The following is a 17392-nucleotide window of genomic DNA, read 5'->3' as shown; positions in this document are numbered from 1 at the left end:
ACGTTGTTCTTAGCTCCTGTGAAAGGGCCGTGAGAGCCTTAATTGGAAGGCACTGAAGAAATGCAAAAATGGCATTTGCAACGAGACATTGAAAATGCCAGGGTTTTTAAAGAAGCCTGTCCGTTCATGTTAGCTATTTTCTCTAGTATTGATCAAGTGGCTGACGGTCTAGAAGTTCTTGTAGAGCATTTTACTACCAAATTAACTGTGAAGTAGAGTAGCATTGACTGAAGTGTTTGGTGCTGTAAGAGTAATTCTTGACAATAGGCATTGACATTTTGTCTTGCAAAGAAAAGCTATGCAGCTCTTTTAACTAAAGAAGGTCATGCTTTTTCTGTGCCCCTACTATACCTGTAAGTTTACTACATAGATTGTACTACTGAAAGTCATCTTTCCAATACAGAAACTGCACTAAACTCAGTCTGCTGCAGAGAAATCTTATTTCAGACCTGACCTAGTTACAGGCAGCTCTTCAGAAGACTGATTGTAGAATTCTTCCTTTGCATGGTAAAGAAATACTGTGAGATTTGAGATCTTGAGCACAGCTGTTGACCTATTTTTTTTTTTCTTCACTGAAATAAATGTCTTTACTCATCCCCTTGTCGAATAAGGTATCTACTTGGAACACAAGCATTGTTTTAAGTTAAGTTTCATTATGTTCTGAAACTGCAGAAAAGAAAAATATTTTACCTTCAAAACTATGCAAAACTTGTGTGTAGAGGCATCTGATGCAAAGACAAGAATTCTTAAATTTCTGTGAACCTGGTTTTAGGCAGTGGATGAACAGTATGAGCGGTATGTTAAATGTGGTTTAAATGTAGCATACTGACCAGCCTAAGCTGACTGTAACCTTGCTTCAAAACATGTCTTTGCTATTTTACTATGAGACAAGTATTTTCATACAAAGACTGCATTTCATCAGTTTGTGTTTCTCTTTGAAGGACTCCGGATTCTCAGTCGCTTGTTGCTTGCTTACACGTGTGCTGTCTGTTGCTTTATGAAGCCTCTTAAATTTGAGTGATGACTTACCAGTCTAAGTGTTCCTTGGGTGTGTAAGGTATACTTCATATGAAGCTTGAGAGCTTACAAGTGATGGCTTCAATCTATGCACCATTAAAGTTGATCGTGCTTTTGAACTAGGAGCTGGTTTAATTACCTGGTGCCACAATAGTTTACTATCATGAAAGGCTTACTGTCTGACTTCCTCCTGTTGTGTACATGTGTAAATAGATATTGAAGCCTCTGACCAGTCTGAAAGTTTAAATGAAAACTGTTTTAATCAGTGTCCATCACTGGATAAGCGCTAATTTAATTCATGATTGTTTACAAATTGGGAAAGAATAAACAAAAGGGAATATCCTGTTTGGGTTGGGGCTCTGAAGAGCCTGAGCATTATTTTTGTAAAGGGAAAAACAGCATTCTTTGTGCCATTTCATGTGCCTGTAAAGTAATTTTTTATATTGTATTAACATCCTGGGAACGAGTGGGCTGCCTTTGTTTTCTAGTCAAGTTTTCAAGCATTTTCCTCAATACCTGCATTTGAAAGTGAGACCTGCCTAAAAGACTGCCTTTTGGGACCAGTGAGAGCATTCTTGTATAGCTGTCATTTTCTGTTTACTTGTGTTAAAAGAAAGTGTGTTTTGGGACAAGGATACAATTATTGCAGTGGGAAAGGTGGCCTTGTATTTGAGACAGTCTTCACTGTGTAAACTTTAAAACACAATATGTAATTTAAAGACCATGATCTTCAGGCAATAATATTAAGTGTAAGCTTTTAAAGTTTATTTTGGGGATCATAGCTTGTTTTATTTTTTGTGCTATAAGATTAACAGTATTAAATGAATTATATTCTTAGAATATATGGAGTGTCTTTTCTTAAGATTAGTGCCTTTTTAATTTCTTACTCCACTTATTTCATAGAACTGGTCCCACCATCAAGCCACTGTTGTTTTTTTTCCCAGTGCCCTGTTTGTACAGTCTAAATAAAACTTGCCTCAACTTGCAGTATTATTTGTTGTCTGTAGTCTTAAAACCTTGACAATACTAGCAGAGTACGTAAGTCCTTACTCTGAATCGAAGGAAGAATTAAGCAGGAGAAAACACTGTTGCCAGGCTGAATGATACTCTCCTATTCCATCCTCCTACCTCTTCTCAGACTATCCTGCTGCGCTCTGGAGGTCCACCTGGAAAAGACGCATCTTTTGTTATACAGCTGGTCACTGTCCCCTCCACTCTGGCACCCGACCCTTCTGTGCTCTTCCTGTCACTGTATTTAACGCTGTTCTTTTGCTGAGGCTTTTAAAGGTCTCCGTAGAAACGATGACCACCTTTTACTGCGCTACCCTTGACTGTGCTCATAAGGATGACTGGTTTATGCACACGGTTTGGATTTAGCTTCTTTTGGGTAAATAAGGTGTAACCTGTGCAGGTACTGGACAGTGAATGGCTGGCATTCTAGCCACTGTTAGAAGGTGTCAGCGTGATGCGTTTATAGTGTCTGCTTTGCAAGTCAAAACCAGGAGGTTGCCTTTTGCCTTTTTACAGTCAATACAGGGCAAGAGCAGCACTAACTAGAACTCACGTTTTTTTAGTATTTGTTAATGATTTAACTGAATGATCCCAACGTGCTGAAACTTGAGACTATCTTATGTAGGAGAAAAACTTCAGAGGAACGTCAGGCACTCAACTGCTGCCATGGAGAAGCCTAAAACGTTTGCGTTGTTTCCCTGGACTCTCTCTAGGTATGTTCACGGTTTAGTGTTTGTCTTCTCTGGCATACAGATTTCCATGCTATGTTAATAAACGCTCATAGCCAACTCTGCGGTGTCTTATCATCAAATACATCTGACAAGTTACATTTCAGAGAAAACCAGTAGTATTTCAGATACTCAAGCAAGAACAGGTAAGGTGCATACAGTAGGCCTGATAGCCCTATTTCAAACTACTTTAGCTTTCTTGTAAAAGCTGTATGTGCTTCTTGTGACATCTTCAGTAGCTCTTACTTTACTTTTTATGTAGCAAAACCAAGTGTCCCCTGCTACACCAGAGTCTGCTTCCTACAGACTAAATTACAACCATGGGTGCAGCAGCAGCAGCACTATTCCTCTCCGGTAAGATGGGTACGGGGTGAATGAACGTAGGTGCTGCACACCCTTTCTAACGCAGGGGTGGGCCATGAGCAGCCGCTGCATGGGGCAGTCACCTGGGCTTGGTTTTCTTCCAGAAACATCCAGGCTTCTCTGACACTAACTGCAGCATCTACACACACTTTTGTTAGGCAGTGGAAGATGAAGCACTTTCATAGCCAGGGGCTTGGGGAAGTCTGAAATACCTGGTACAGGAGAAACTTCATTTGTGCCTCAAAATGCATCAGGTGTCACCACGTATAAATCTACCACTTTGTATGACATGAGGCCACAACCATCTACATTTCCATATTTTCATGATAAAAATAATTCCCTTCTACCACTTCACCTAGGAGCAGGTTGCTTTACTGTGGCACGTTTCAGTTCTCAGAAGGACAACGGCTGTAGTCTGATGGGGCTGCGACTTGTCTCTGCATTTTAAAATGCAGGCTGCTTCCTGCCTGCCTGCCCTCGCACCCATCCCCAGCTGTGCTCGCCCTCCACCACCTCTAAACCGATTTGATCCTCCCTCTGTCCAGCTTCCTCCCCCTGACCTCCCAGATCATTTTCCAGCTGGGGACCACTGCTCTTAGCACGCAACTTCTCCAGGGGCTGGCACGGCCCTCCCCTTGCTGCAGTCAGGACGTGGGAAGCATTTACCAGGAGTGCCCAGCACAGCAGCTCTCTAAAGCTCCAGTAACAGCTGAGTTTACTCAGCAAAAAGTCAAAGAAACAAGCAGTAACTCATGCTGGGTTTATTTCTGGCTTACCTGCATACAGGCTTTCACTAGTTTAAATCTGAACTAGTTTAGTTAGGTCAGTAAAACAACAGGTAGGGTAAGCTTTGATTTTTAGGTGCAAGTTAGCTGGGATGAGCTGGGCTTACCAGTTTGTCACCCTCACTTAGTTAAAAGGGTTTATTTCTAAACCAGTAACAAAACCCCCTTTAAATTCAGCCAGACTTATAATTTAGCCAGACGTATGCCAGCAGGAGCTTACACCAGTAGGAAATGTGCCCAAATACCACTCAAATAAAATGCTGCCACAGCAGATGAACACATTTCCTTGTAGGTTTTTTACATGATTTACAATAGTGTGGATTGTGAGTGTAGGAAAGCTCTTCAGGTTTGTATTCTCCGGCAAGGATGTCTCACCTTGGAGCAGCTGTAGTGGTTTCTGTCCCTTACTGTGTTCTCTGGCTTTTTTTAGAGGGCAGATCAGCTGCTCTCCTAGCAGCTGTCGAACCATGAGCCACAGCTCATGGTAAGGTAACACAGTTCCCATTTCAGTTTACCTTAATACCCCAAACCGTGGCAGTCACTGTGCAAACAGCTGAGCCCTCCTGCAGCAGGACTGTGAGTCCCAGGCAGGCAGCAGGGAAAGAAACCATCACAGCTGTCCCAAAGCCAGCCTCCTGCTCTGAAATTTGAGCCCTAGGAGCTCGCCTGCAGCTGAAGTTGCACCAATTGCTGCAACTCATGAACAAGACTGTTGTGCGCCCACCTTGAGGCAGGTTACCAAGGCACTGCTCCAGCTGGACCACCCTCCATGGGAGCAGCCCAGGCACCCGGTGCCCACCCCTGTGACTCAGACCCATCTCTGCTTCGCGGAGCTCCTGCTCCACACAGGCACCACCTTCGGGAGCTAAAAGCTGAGCTACTGCCCCTGCTCTCTGCAGTGATGGCTGCTCACCAGGGGAACCCAGCAGCCCCTCGTGTGCCAGACACCGCCTCACCTGCGGAAGATGCCATCCGTGCTGCTTCTGAGGCAGGCGAGGGGAGCGAGAGACCACAGGGAATCAAGGCAGCGCTCTCCTCAGATAACCTCCCCAGCACCTGCTTGCTTCATTCCAGGCATTTTGTAACTAGATCCCTCCCTGCACGAGTTATTAGTTTAACCCGCCGCTGGCGCACCAGACAATCAGGATCAGAGCTAAATCTGGGGTATCCACAGGGAACCGGCTCCTGCTTTGTACGTCCTGGCTGGTCCAACAAGGGCAGCTGAAAGTCAGTGAAAAATCCTTCACTTGTAAACTTGCATTTGGTCTAGAAACGAAGCACTAAAGTACAAGAGAAAGGGTGGATCCTGGGGACTGTTAACACCCCTCCGCTGTACTCTGTTCCCAACCTGCACTATCTAATGGATCCTCTCCAGACCCTGGGGCTGCGAGAGCTGTTCCTCGCTCTCACTCACATGTCATAGAGAGTGGCGGGGACAGGAAGGCAGCGCTGGACGTGGTGCTTTGCCTTCGCTCAGCTGCCCCTGCGGACTCAGGGGGAGCGGTGAGTCAGAGGAGAGGATGCTATTTTGAAAAGACAGAAGGGACTGACATAAGTGAACAACAGGAGCTGGTTTGAAACTCTTGGCACTCGGCTCCTGTTCAGCCCTCCACCACTCAGCAGCCAAGCCGGGCGACAAGACCCCCAGGGCTGCTCCTGACAGAAGAAGTGACAAACCCAGCCAGGTCTTACAGCACACTGCCACCATCCTTAACTTGTCATTAAAAACATAAAAGTCAAACTTGCCCATTTTCCATTACTGTGAAGTACCCCAGGTAATTTACAGACTTATGGGCCTCGTGTGTTTCTAAAAATCCCTGGGATTAGTCTCTAATGTATTTTATGTTGCTTTACTAGTTTGATCTGGATTATGAGGTAATTCAGGGGACTCTCACTGGGACTTCTACATGCTGAAACCATTTCTGTAATCTTGGACTGTCTCATTTTTGCCCTCATTCATCTTGTGACCAGTGATATCATTAATCCACTGACCTTGAAGAGAAACAGCTTTTCTCTTTCCAGGTATCGCAGCTGGTCATCTGGCTCTGAGTCTGCAGCGACAAGCGATACACACACAGCACTGGGCTGGCTTCCTGCTGAGCATCCAACCTAACGCACAAAAGAAACGTAATTCATCAGACTTGGTCTTCTTAATGTAAGAAAGAGCCATATCCCTCAAAGACCAAATGCCTCCCACTGCCCCCGACTCCCTGGAATAGCTGTGGCTACTCAGCACTTTGGAGAACTAGATCCAAAATTAACAAAGATAATTTCCCTGCCAAGAAATAGTACCTTTACCTGGGCACGGGACATGCTGGGGCAAGGCTGAAATTGAAAGGCTAAAATTGGCTCCCGTCTGGGATTCTCCTGAACAGGCTAACACAGGTCTGACCAACACATGCAGGATAGTAGCACTATTGGAAACCTCTGGCCAAAACCATCCCAGACTGCAGGACATAACCCAGTAGCAACATAAAGGTTACTTCCAGTACTCAGTATCAGCTCCAGCCTGTACTGGGGCCGAGTGACCCACCTTCACTGTAACTAGTGACCATGCAGAGGTAGGTGATGGGATGGAAACAGCTCCCCAGCCGGTGGGACGAGGTGCTGGGTTTCTAGCAAGGGTTTGTGCTGTAGCAATGGTAGCCCACAGGCCTCTACAGTGGTGTTTGTGGTATCAACGCTGGCCTAAATTTAAATAGACAAAAATAAAGACACGTTGGAGACCAGCCTAGAACAGAAAGCATGCACAGTCCTTGACAGAGCAGTGAAGATGTAGGACTTTCATCCTTCAAGCGTGCAGGGCTCATGCCTGCCTCGCTGCAGTGCCCTGATTTCAGCCACACATTGCAGTCCCACAGCCCAGCAGCAGCGCGGCATTGAAACAGCTGTGGAAAATGGACGGGAGTGGAGGGAGGAGATGATGTACCAGGAGAAGGACAGGCTGATTTAACACCCCTCCCTGCTGCCAAATACTCCATGGGCTCTGCAGTCATCACTCAAAATAGAGCCTCCTTGCCTCCTCCAAGAGACAGTCTCTGCTGGAAACGTGTCAGGGCACTGCTGGGGCAGCGATGTACAGCGCAGGGAGCCACCTCGGGAGCTGCTGACACCGCACCCCACCGTACCTGGCTCCTTTCCCTTTCCCCACCACTCAAGCTGCCTGTTGATGCTTGCTATAGCCTGGGAACCTGACACAGGGCTCGACCCAGTAAGGAATGTAGGCAGGGTTTGGGCAGAAAGGAGGAAAAGTCCTGCATTAACCTCGGGGTGCAAGTCAGAAAGCCACCACACATAATTGTCATCTAATGCCCAAGACACCTTGACACAGGGGTCCCTGCCAGCCCAGCCCCAGCCTGGCAGAGGCTGAGCAGCTCCAAGGCAGCCCCTGCAGCAGCCTGGTCTCTCCAGCACCGGCCACACTGCCCCGGGAGCTCTCTGGTGCTTCCGATGTAAAGACACATCCTCCCTGCAGAGAGCAGCTCGTCCTGGGGAACCACCTCCTCCTCCACTTAGTTTTGCTGCCAGGGTCCTTCCCGAAACGTGAGCTGCTTCAGCCCCAACTTGCCCTAGACTCAGCCTCTGTCAGCACCTGAACAAGACCAGTCACGCAAAACCCTTGCTCCCGACACGCCGCGACAGCCTGGGAGCTTCGCCCCTTGCGCACTTGAATCACAAAGCAGCAACGCAGCCGGGTTCCTGGGTTTCCCCATATTCTCTATCGCCCTGGGATGCCCTCGCTGGGGCTTCCAGGCCTCAAAACCTTTGCAGCAAACCCACTGCAGGCTGCCCCAGCTCTGCCCCAGCTGTCACTCGCAGTCACTGGGTGGCACTGTGCCCCTGCCTGTGCCGCAACCCAGCTCCATCCTCGGGCAGGGAGTCGCTCAGGGTGTCCGGCAGGAACCAACCCCAGCTGGGGAGAGGGCCAAGGCTCTCCTTGCCAAAGCACACCCACGCGTGGCAGCCATCCCACTTGGCCACGGTGGAAGCGGACAGATGCCCAGGGACCCCGGGAGCCAGCAGGGAGGGGACCCCTGGCGCCCAAACCACGGGCTCCCGCTGCCTCCCCACCAGGCTTTCTTTCCCTACTACGGTTACATTTTCATTACCATGGTAAAAGGAGATCAACTGCATCTTTACAATATCCCCCTCCATAAAACTAATAGGCCAGGCAATTGGGACAGCCCTGTGAAGTACTTTATAGTCTGGACTCGAGGAGTCAGCACCACAGCTCACAGGCTGTCCCAACCCCAAATCCCAGGAATCGCAGCATTATTTCTCCCCCCCATCCCCCGTTTTGGGCTGGGAGCAGCATGGGGATGAGTGTGGTGCCCCAGCACCTGCTGCCTTCGCTTGTCTCCCACCACCCGGAGCCCCACTTGGCTCCAGCAGCACAAGGCTGCTAGGACCATCTGTAGGGATCAGGGTTTCTTCCTTCCAGGGCACCATGACACAGCTCTGCCCTGATTCCAGGAGCTTTTACACCATCAGGGGTGAGTCAGTGGTCAGGAGCTAGACCCAGCTCTGGGCCAGCGCAGAAGCCAGGGTGGCTTCTTTGTAAACACTTTGCCGTTTGCTGCATTTGCAATTGAAAGCCGAGCCCGGCTTACCCTTGGGAGGAGCAGCCCTTCTTGACACAATGATAGCAAAACCTGCTCAGCTCTGTTGAAGTCCCTTCCCTCCACACTGACGCCCCGTGTGTGTTTGGGAAGCTGGAGGCGACGCTCTGGTCTCCCAGAGCCCTGTTTTGGAGGGTACCTGGCAGGGTGCGAGGGATTGGTTTTGCTTCGCACATTGCTGGGACCCGACAGATCTCAGTGGCACGCTCCAAATGTACGTCAGCCTGGAACCTACAGCAGGGAGCCCATCCTGGCTCTGGCAGTGGCTGGCTGGACGATCTTGGGGAAAGCGATAAGCAAACAGAGCAGCGGCTGCCTACCTTCCTTCTTCCTGATGCGTAAAAGCAGCCTGAGGGAAGTTCCCTTTAATCGCTCTCCCTACATTAGACCTTCCAGGGAAAATTAGCACCAAAAAATGCAACATCAGTGGCACCAAGGGAACGTACCCTGAACGACTTGGAAGAGGGTTAATTAGTTTATTGAAATCCTTCTCTCTTTAGTTGCCATCTATAGCTCCAAGCCCTGACAAACAGTTAGGAAAAAGGATCTCTCTGCTGAACATCAATGCTCTTTAGAGGTAAGAGCTAAAGATCCTCCACAGAGTTCACTGTTGGGAAATAAAGTGGAAAAGACTGCTCCTCTACCATTAGGACAGAAGACAAATGGGAGATAGGAAAGCAAAGGGTTTGCAGGTTTACATAAAAGTCAGAAGGGAGATAAAGAGCCCATTTCTCCCCTCTGTGGTTTACTGTCTTTAATCTCTCTTTGCCTTAGTGTCCCCACCTACCCCATGGGACAGAGTCGCGTTCAGACGTGCTGAAAAGCTTAACTTGCATTTGCAAAAATGATTCAAGATCCCCAGGTACTGACTGCCAGAGACGTGCAGAGTGTTACTGCTTGTCCCTTCAGAGGACAATCTGCTCCTGAGCATCGGAGCTGCCAGCAGGACAGGCTCTCTGCTCTCAGATGCGCTGGGCAGGTAACACAAGCATGCTAGGCAGAGGGAGCGGCATCAGAAATCTCCACAGCCTCTTACAAACATTTTCCTCCTTACATTAATTTAATACTAGGTCGTGTTCACTCTAGGATTTTGTAAAATGACTCCCAGTCCCGCCGTAGCTGCCCCGAGCACCGCAGCGCAGCGCTGGTAGCCATCAGCACAGCCGGTCTATGCCCATGACAAGACGTGGCACCGCCAGCGCTTCTGCTATCTCCACCACCATTTTAGCCTTTTAACAGGATGGCAGAGTTAAAACACAACGCTGCAGCTGAGCAACCACTGTGGGCAGCACTTTGTGATTAAAATTTCCTTGAGTACCTGGTTTTATAGTTGGGACTAACTTCATTCAGACTCCACAGCAGAGCTCCGTGCCGTGCCGCCCCGTTTGGGAGAGAAGGGAGGCACAGCTCCAGCTCCATAACCAGAAGTCTCCTCCTTTAATCCAAGGACAAGATTTTTTTGTTAGGCACACGATGAGCTGCCATCCCTACCTTCTATACTGTCCACTGACGTTTGTATTTCAAACTAATTGCCACTACATCATCTGATCCTGCCCAGCTGTCTAAAAAAACCAACATCCTGCGTACCGCTGGGACCTTTTTGTCAGAAGCTGTGAACTCATCTCCATCCAGCACCAGGATGGATTGAACAAACTGAAGCAGTATTTTATTGCTGAAGCATAAAACATGGGAATAAACAAGCACCAAAGTGCTACTGATCGTTAAAACCAGATGGGAGCCCATTTACTGCCTCCAGCAGTGAGGGGCCACTGCTGCTTCGTTGAGGCCCCATTGAAATAGGAAACCCATTGCACCATCTGGGAGGTGCTGGACGGCAGCAGCTACACGCAGCCCTGGCAATTCAGGCCTGGATTTATCTGTACTGTCCTCTCAACACCACCACCACGGGGAGAACCAAGGAGTGACAGAGCTCTTAGTCCTGGCTCCAGCAGTCACTCCTGTAAGGCACCCTACATGAAAATGCCCCGGTGGGGACAAGCAGCTAGTCCAGGGCCAGTCCCACTGTCCAGGGGAGGTGGGATGGGGAGAATCACAGGCCAAGCTGTCCATACACAGAGCAAGGGCTGGGCTGCATTTCAACAGTGTTTGTTCAGGTGCCTGTTAGAGAATCATCACAGGTTCCGGTCACCCCTGTGCAGTTCAGCTCCTGAATGGCGGATTATCCAAAGCAGTCCAGGTTTACCTTATTTCCTTACTGACCAGCGGCTGTCTGGCACAAGAAGCTAAGTAACGTGGTGGGAAGAAGCCAGGGGCTGTTTCCTTTCCTTCCTAATCAACGCACCCACCATAGATAAATATGCAGCAATAGCATTCCCAAAGTCTGGAGTATTGGCAACGGGCCTTCAGAAATAGCTCGATCCTGAGCACCCCAAGCTGCAAGCAGAGCTCAATGCCCCGCTCAGATGGAAGCTTTGCACCGTTGTCTTCAAGTCCCATCGTCCTGCGGCAGGGAGCCCTGCCAGCAGCCCGAAAGCGGAGCGCTGCATGGGGTCTGGGCAGGGGCAGGACTCCCCAGGCTGCGCCCTGCCAGCCAGCGAGGAGATGCAAATGGAGCAGGAGACCGCTGGAGAAGCAGGGACAGACAGATGCTTTTACACTTCAAAGGAAAGAGGGCCCTGTGAGGCTTTCAGGAATACGCACAGATCGATAGACTCCTTTTAAACACCAAGCACATTTGCTCAAGTGTGAGGCAATTAGTCCCCGAGGACAGAGACAGGACAGGGCCATTAAGAGACATACGGGTGGGATGAAGCAAGAGATGAGAAACGTGCGGCACGGCTCCATGCGAGACTGCCAGCCCTATCTGATGAGTTGGAAACTGTGCTGTCCCGGACTAGCGTTCTCATCCGGGATTTTCAGAATGCCCTCGTGTCCCCAGGGGCTCTACAGGGAGCACATGAGCGTCATTCAGCCTATGTCAGTGCAATGCTCAGCTTATCCCTTTGGTAAACAGGGTGGTTTTGATCACATCCCCTCTGCCGATCAATTGTTCGCCTCAGGAAGGTCTGACTTACACTTACTGGGTCTGCAGCAATTCTCTCTTCCCCTCACCTGAATGATGCTAGGTGGTACCCAAGCTGCTCTGGACAGCTCTGTCTCCACAAAGCCCCTTCGAGATGGTAAAACAGAGCCAAAATCAGATTGTGGGTGAGCAGAGGACTGGCTGCTCAGTGCAAACAGAGCCAGCACAGGCACGAACCCTGTGGTGTGACAGAAACCAGGCCTGGTTCGTCCCCTTCTACTCTGCACCAGCATTTCCATGCAGATCTACCCTTAACACACCAGGGATGTTACTCTGAGCTCCCAGGTGTTGGTGCCTTGCGACCCCGCAAATGGGACTGGGAGGAGTGATGCTGCCAGCATGCAGGAGGTCCCTCTTGTGAACAGTTGCTGTATTTTACATGTACAGTCTTATTTTTCAATGAGAGGCAGAGATACCAAAACTGAACAATGTTTTATGCCTTGCTGTATGACTGACAGTACGCCTGTCCTGTATTGCTAGCTACCCACTCCCATTCTCTTTTATGAAGGCACAAAATTTTCTCTCTTCGGTAAAAATAGGAGAGAAATAAAAACCTCAGCATGTCCCCAAAGAATTGCAGGAGATAGAAATTAAACCCATCCATTACACTCACCGAGCAGGATGCTGTCTGGGCAGGAACATCATAGTCGTACACCTGCACATTCAGAGAAAAACACAGTATTACAGAAGCATCAGAGGCACTCCAGCACCCTACAGCAAAGTACTTCATGCCATAAACCAAACTCACATGACTTGGAAAAACAAAAAAGGAACACCACTAAATCAAGCTGAGCAGCAACACTCTCCATCACGGCTGCAGCGCCTCTCCTCACCTCCATGTTGAAGGATTGCTTCACCCTTGGTTAAAATTTTGTCTACTGTTGCTGTTCAGGTCCAGGTCTCAAGAATGCTTCAGCATTTGTTCTGGGCAGCGCACACTGTGTGCTGCAGAGGAGAAACGCTTTCAAAACTTGCTTCACTCTGTCCTGTGAGCCTGCAAGCAGCTGCATTAGCTCTCCCTGACTTTCTTCTGCTCAGATTTGCTGTAATGTCTAGAAGCCACATTTAAACCTTATTACATCTCTGCAATGTAATACTCTGCATGACCGTGAAACCTGCTTACCTGGAGTCGCCAGAAGCCAGGCCAGCAGCATGCCCGCTTCTCATAGCCAGGGGAACGGAGGGCCGAGCCCTAGAGGAACAGGCAGAGACAGGCACCCCATACAGCCGCAACAAAACCACAGCAAAGTCATGCCTCTGAGCACCGCAGGAGCCCAGCCAGCCTCTGGGTGGGCTTTGGGCAGGCATCACTCGGGGCAGAGGGGGACAGTGCAACAGACCACCCCCTCCCCATGCTTTGGGGAAAACCCTTTGTCATCCCTTCTCAGCTGGCCCTGGACAGTTTTACCCCTTCTCTCTTTGCTCTCGGCCATTTACAAAGTAAATTCAGGCTGAGGGCGGGGAAGCAGGTGAGTGAAGACACCTGCACCCCACACATTTGGCAGCTGATGGGAGAGGGGGGCTGGCAGCTGCCTGCAGCTCACAGGCAGGAGGTATTTGGCTTTGTGCCGGTCCAGCCCTGCACAGTGGCTGTTTGTCGTTGTCAGCCAAATGCTGCATCCCCCCTGCTAAGAGGCTCCGTATGGGATCCCAACCTGGGGCTTGTGAATTTAGTGGCTTTTAAGCTCTGCAATAAAAAAGCCATTTGACTTGAAGAATGTTATTATTCCTGGAAGGGGGGTTGCACTGCTTGCTTGGATTTGCTTAAGCTGACACAGCACACACGCTGACCAAGGAAATGCACTGCAGGAGTCTCCTGGGAGGACCACCAAGGACCCAGTGACAGACACGCCAATGCGGGGCAGTCAGGTCTAACCAGAAGGAAGCAATGAGTCCGGCCGAGGCCGGCTCTCTGGCTACAAGGCGATTCAAGTGCCCCAGCCTACCTAAGCACAGAAACGCTGCTCCCCAGGATGTAACTGCACCTCTCTGCAGGCAAGGAGCCTCCCTGGGCCCCACGGGGTCAGGCAGCCCCCGACCCGCGCCATGCACATAAGGACTTGCTGCAAAGGCCAGGCAGCGCAGAGGGTGCGCTGAGCAGCGCTCCCTCAGGGCTTGGCCAGGCCAAGGAGGCCCATCCGATGGCACAAGATGGTGGGTTTGGTTTTCACCAGCTGAGCAAATTTCTCTCCCTCCAGCTCCTGGTAATCAGATAAGCTCTTACTGAAACGAGGCAGTAGTATCTTCTGCAGAGCCAGAGGGTGACCGAGTGCGTACAAGCACAGAAGCCACATCCTGGGCCAGGCGAAAGGGGACCCTGCACCCCTAGGAGGACTTGGCATAACGTCTGTGACACAGGGAGAGGTGGCACTTTGCTGTGCTGCAGGGAAGCAGTGTCACAGGTGCTGCTCCCGAGCCTGTGGCTGCTGTGGAAGAACTGCAGTGTTCCCAAGAAAGCATTTTTCTGCCTTTCCCATCAGCATTGAAGCAGTGTCAGACAAAGCTTAAGGCTGCAAAAACCAGTAGGAGAAACCAAAATAAATCAGGATCTTTATTTCCCATAGGAAATTTACCTATATCCCATCTATAGTCCATTTGCCCTCATCCTTATGTAACTCCCCTGCAGGAGAGAAGAAGAAAATGCAGAGAAAATAAACAATTTGCTGTAAAGAATTAGTGCAAGAGACTGAGTCACATCTAGCGATGCAAGCATATAACCTGGGGCTCACTGAATACGCTTCGGAGAACAATGAATGATGAGATCAACAGCATGTGTCACGCATGTACAAACTGGCCCCAGGTAGCATGACTGAAGTGGAGCCACTGGTGTGCTTGAAAGAGATGCACAAAAAACACACTTTAGCGTTTATTTTATTGCTCTTAATGGCCTGCCTTCCGCACGTCTCATTTCCTTTTATTGAAGCTGTCAGAGAGGCATTACATTATCTCACACGCGTGCAAGAACAGCGTTTCAGTCAGGCTCATACAGACTTTTAAATGCCACAGCTGAGGAAAACAAGACAGTGGGAACTGCAAAGGGTGGAGGCGGCGGCAGAATCCAGAGCACACACCTACAGGCAAAATTTCCAAAGGCTTCAAAAACCAGCCAAGCCGCAGTCTCTAACCAGAGACAGGCGAGCGATGAAAGTAAAGGTACTTTTCTAATAAGCCAGATGATTCACTGAAGAAGGGCAAGAAGTTCTGTTGCAGCAGAAGGCTGATGAGCAATTAATGGCTTGTCCTCAGCACAAGGCTGAGTCTTCTACCCCGGTGCAGAGCCGTCTGCTAAACCAGCTCTACCAACAGGCCCATGGGGCAGCAGCTCTTGCAAAGCTGTTCTGAAGGCTCGAAAAAAGAACATGACACTCACACTTGCACAGGGATTTCCCTGTGCTGCGCAGTTCTCCTCAGTTCCTCACACTCACCACAGCACGGTTTTCATTCTCATTAGCACCTTGTGACAGAGGGAAATACAACCTGGACTTCAAAGATCAAGAAACAGATCTCACCAAGAGGCCTGGGGGTTGCATTACTTTCTCTTTTCGTGTTAGCGTGGTGCTGGCAGCGATCACAGTGGGCTACCAGGAGGACTGCAGAGACCTTGCAGAAAGTACCACCCCAGGGTCCCCACACACAGGGCTCGAGGCACTGAACTCCTCAGCCAGCCTTTTCACCTGATTTCCAAGATGTGGAAAACAGTGGTGGCAAAATAACTACTAATGGTCAGAGATGGAAGATTTTTCTCATACACAGAGGACAGTCTTTTGCAGCTGACCTGCCTTCACACGGCTGGCATCTGGACAGCAGAAAATCACCATATTCTGGGGTTAAAAACGATCTCCTCCACATTTTTTTCCCCAACAAGATTTCTTTTTAGTGAGTTACTTGCATCCACATGTGTGTCATGCACAGTAGGTATAAATCACTACTGGCCAGGGTACTCTCAGAGGAGAGGCTATTAGGGTATTATGTACATATACTGTGGTGGAGTCTGACCTTTATTTAAACGCTGCACATCTCACACCCATCCTGGAAAGCCATGGGGAAGTACTCGGCTGCTCTGTACGTATCACAATTGTGGTACAGAAGCAGTTAGCAATATACTATTTAAATAAGGAAGTAGTCATCGTAGTTGAGTTTCACAAATTTGTAGGGCTACTTTTCAAAGTCATTTTAACAATAATAAACACAGCTCACACCTCTACGCCATGTACACGCACAGTGCTGACCTGGTGGTACCCGAACAGACCAGTGCACAACCTTTCCTGGTGTACCTGCATACCAGTCCTGATGCACTGGTGGTCACAAACCCATCCAGGTCTGCTCATAGACAACGTCTTGCCACACACACGTGTGCACGCACAGAGAAAACCACCTGGCATACAGGCTAAATGACGCACCTCGCTGCCTGCTGATGGCTACAGGCCACACAGCAGTTTATTTGAAGCGTTACAAGAAAACATTCCCTAGAACACCTAGAAACACGTGTATGCCCCTGAGAAGCAAAAAGCCTGTCTCAAACAAGACCCCATTGCCAGGGCCATTCCACCACTTGGGCAAACAGGGATGCTTTCCCCTTGTAACACAAAGATAAAAAGAAACCCTCTTTGCAAGGCAGCACGCAGGCTGCTCACCGGCAGAACAGCTCCTCCCCACGATGGGACCATAGAGGTAAGGGAGGTGAAGCTGCTCTGATAACTAAACATGGAAGCAGGTCCCTACAGACTCCCAAACAGCAGCAAGATGACTTTGCTGACCAGCCTGGGAGCAGCTGAGCTCACCAGCAATGCAGCATGCAGCTAGGGCCTACAGGGTATTAATTGAAGTATATGCCCAATGAGCAATGCCAGGCTGGTGAGAACTGTCTATTGAGAAAGCTTGCTCAAAGCGTAGCACAGTAACCACAACTACAAATTATATTCTCCAGGGGTGGCAGGCAGTGGAAGAAGGAAGAAGTTCACCGTGAAAGATTTCCTTTTCCTCAAAAGGAAGAATGATACAGGCAGCACTGCTGTTTGTGGCCCTGTTTCTGATAACCACAGGCCTCTGGAAACCCTCAGAGCAGCCCCCTCACCCATGAGCAACCTCCCTCCACCACTGACAGAAAGAATGTTTCACTAACCTCGAATCTAGGGGTGACAGAAGAGGGATGGGCACAGGGGACACGCAGACACAACACATGGCCTTGCTGCCACTCCTCCTGCATGGGACAAACTCTTCCCTGCCTGTGTGACCCAGCACTGCGCTCCAGACACGCACATGTTGCTGTGTATCTTACTCTCATATGCTGCTGGAAGAAAGGCAAGACTCTAGATTTAGTTTGACTACACTGAATGAGAAAACTGCTCAAGGGGGCACTGGGATTGCTTGTTTTGCTTGTCTTTGCAATAATGCTCTACAGCTTCTTGGCTACCTGGACGGCGTACTGAAACTCCCCTATCTCCTTGCACGCAAGTACTGGGAGGAAAGGATTTTGGAAACTGCCAAATGTGAGACACAAACAACCTGGGACTGAGAGTTCAGCAGCTCTTTGTAAGTACTGCTCTTGCAGCTCCTGTGGTTTCCTACTCCTGCTGGGAAAAAAAACCACTGCAGAACAGTCAGCCAGACTCACACTGACATGGCAGGGGCAGCTACCAGTTTAGACATTGCTTGTGAAATACAGTGAGGACTGCTGTGCAAGGAGACAAGGAAGTGAAGGTGTCCCATGCTACTGCTTGCAGCTACACCTCTTTGCCTAGTGTAGGCAAGGCTTCAAGATCAATACTGCAGAGCGAATATTATCTCATTTACAATTTTCTTTTGATTGGGAAGGGTCTTCCCTGT

The sequence above is a fragment of the Phaethon aethereus genome (assembly GCF_964289735.1).
Source record: "Phaethon aethereus genome assembly, chromosome: 17".
In the NCBI taxonomy this organism is placed as follows: domain Eukaryota; kingdom Metazoa; phylum Chordata; class Aves; order Phaethontiformes; family Phaethontidae; genus Phaethon; species Phaethon aethereus.
Note: the sequence above shows the minus strand (reverse complement) of the source record.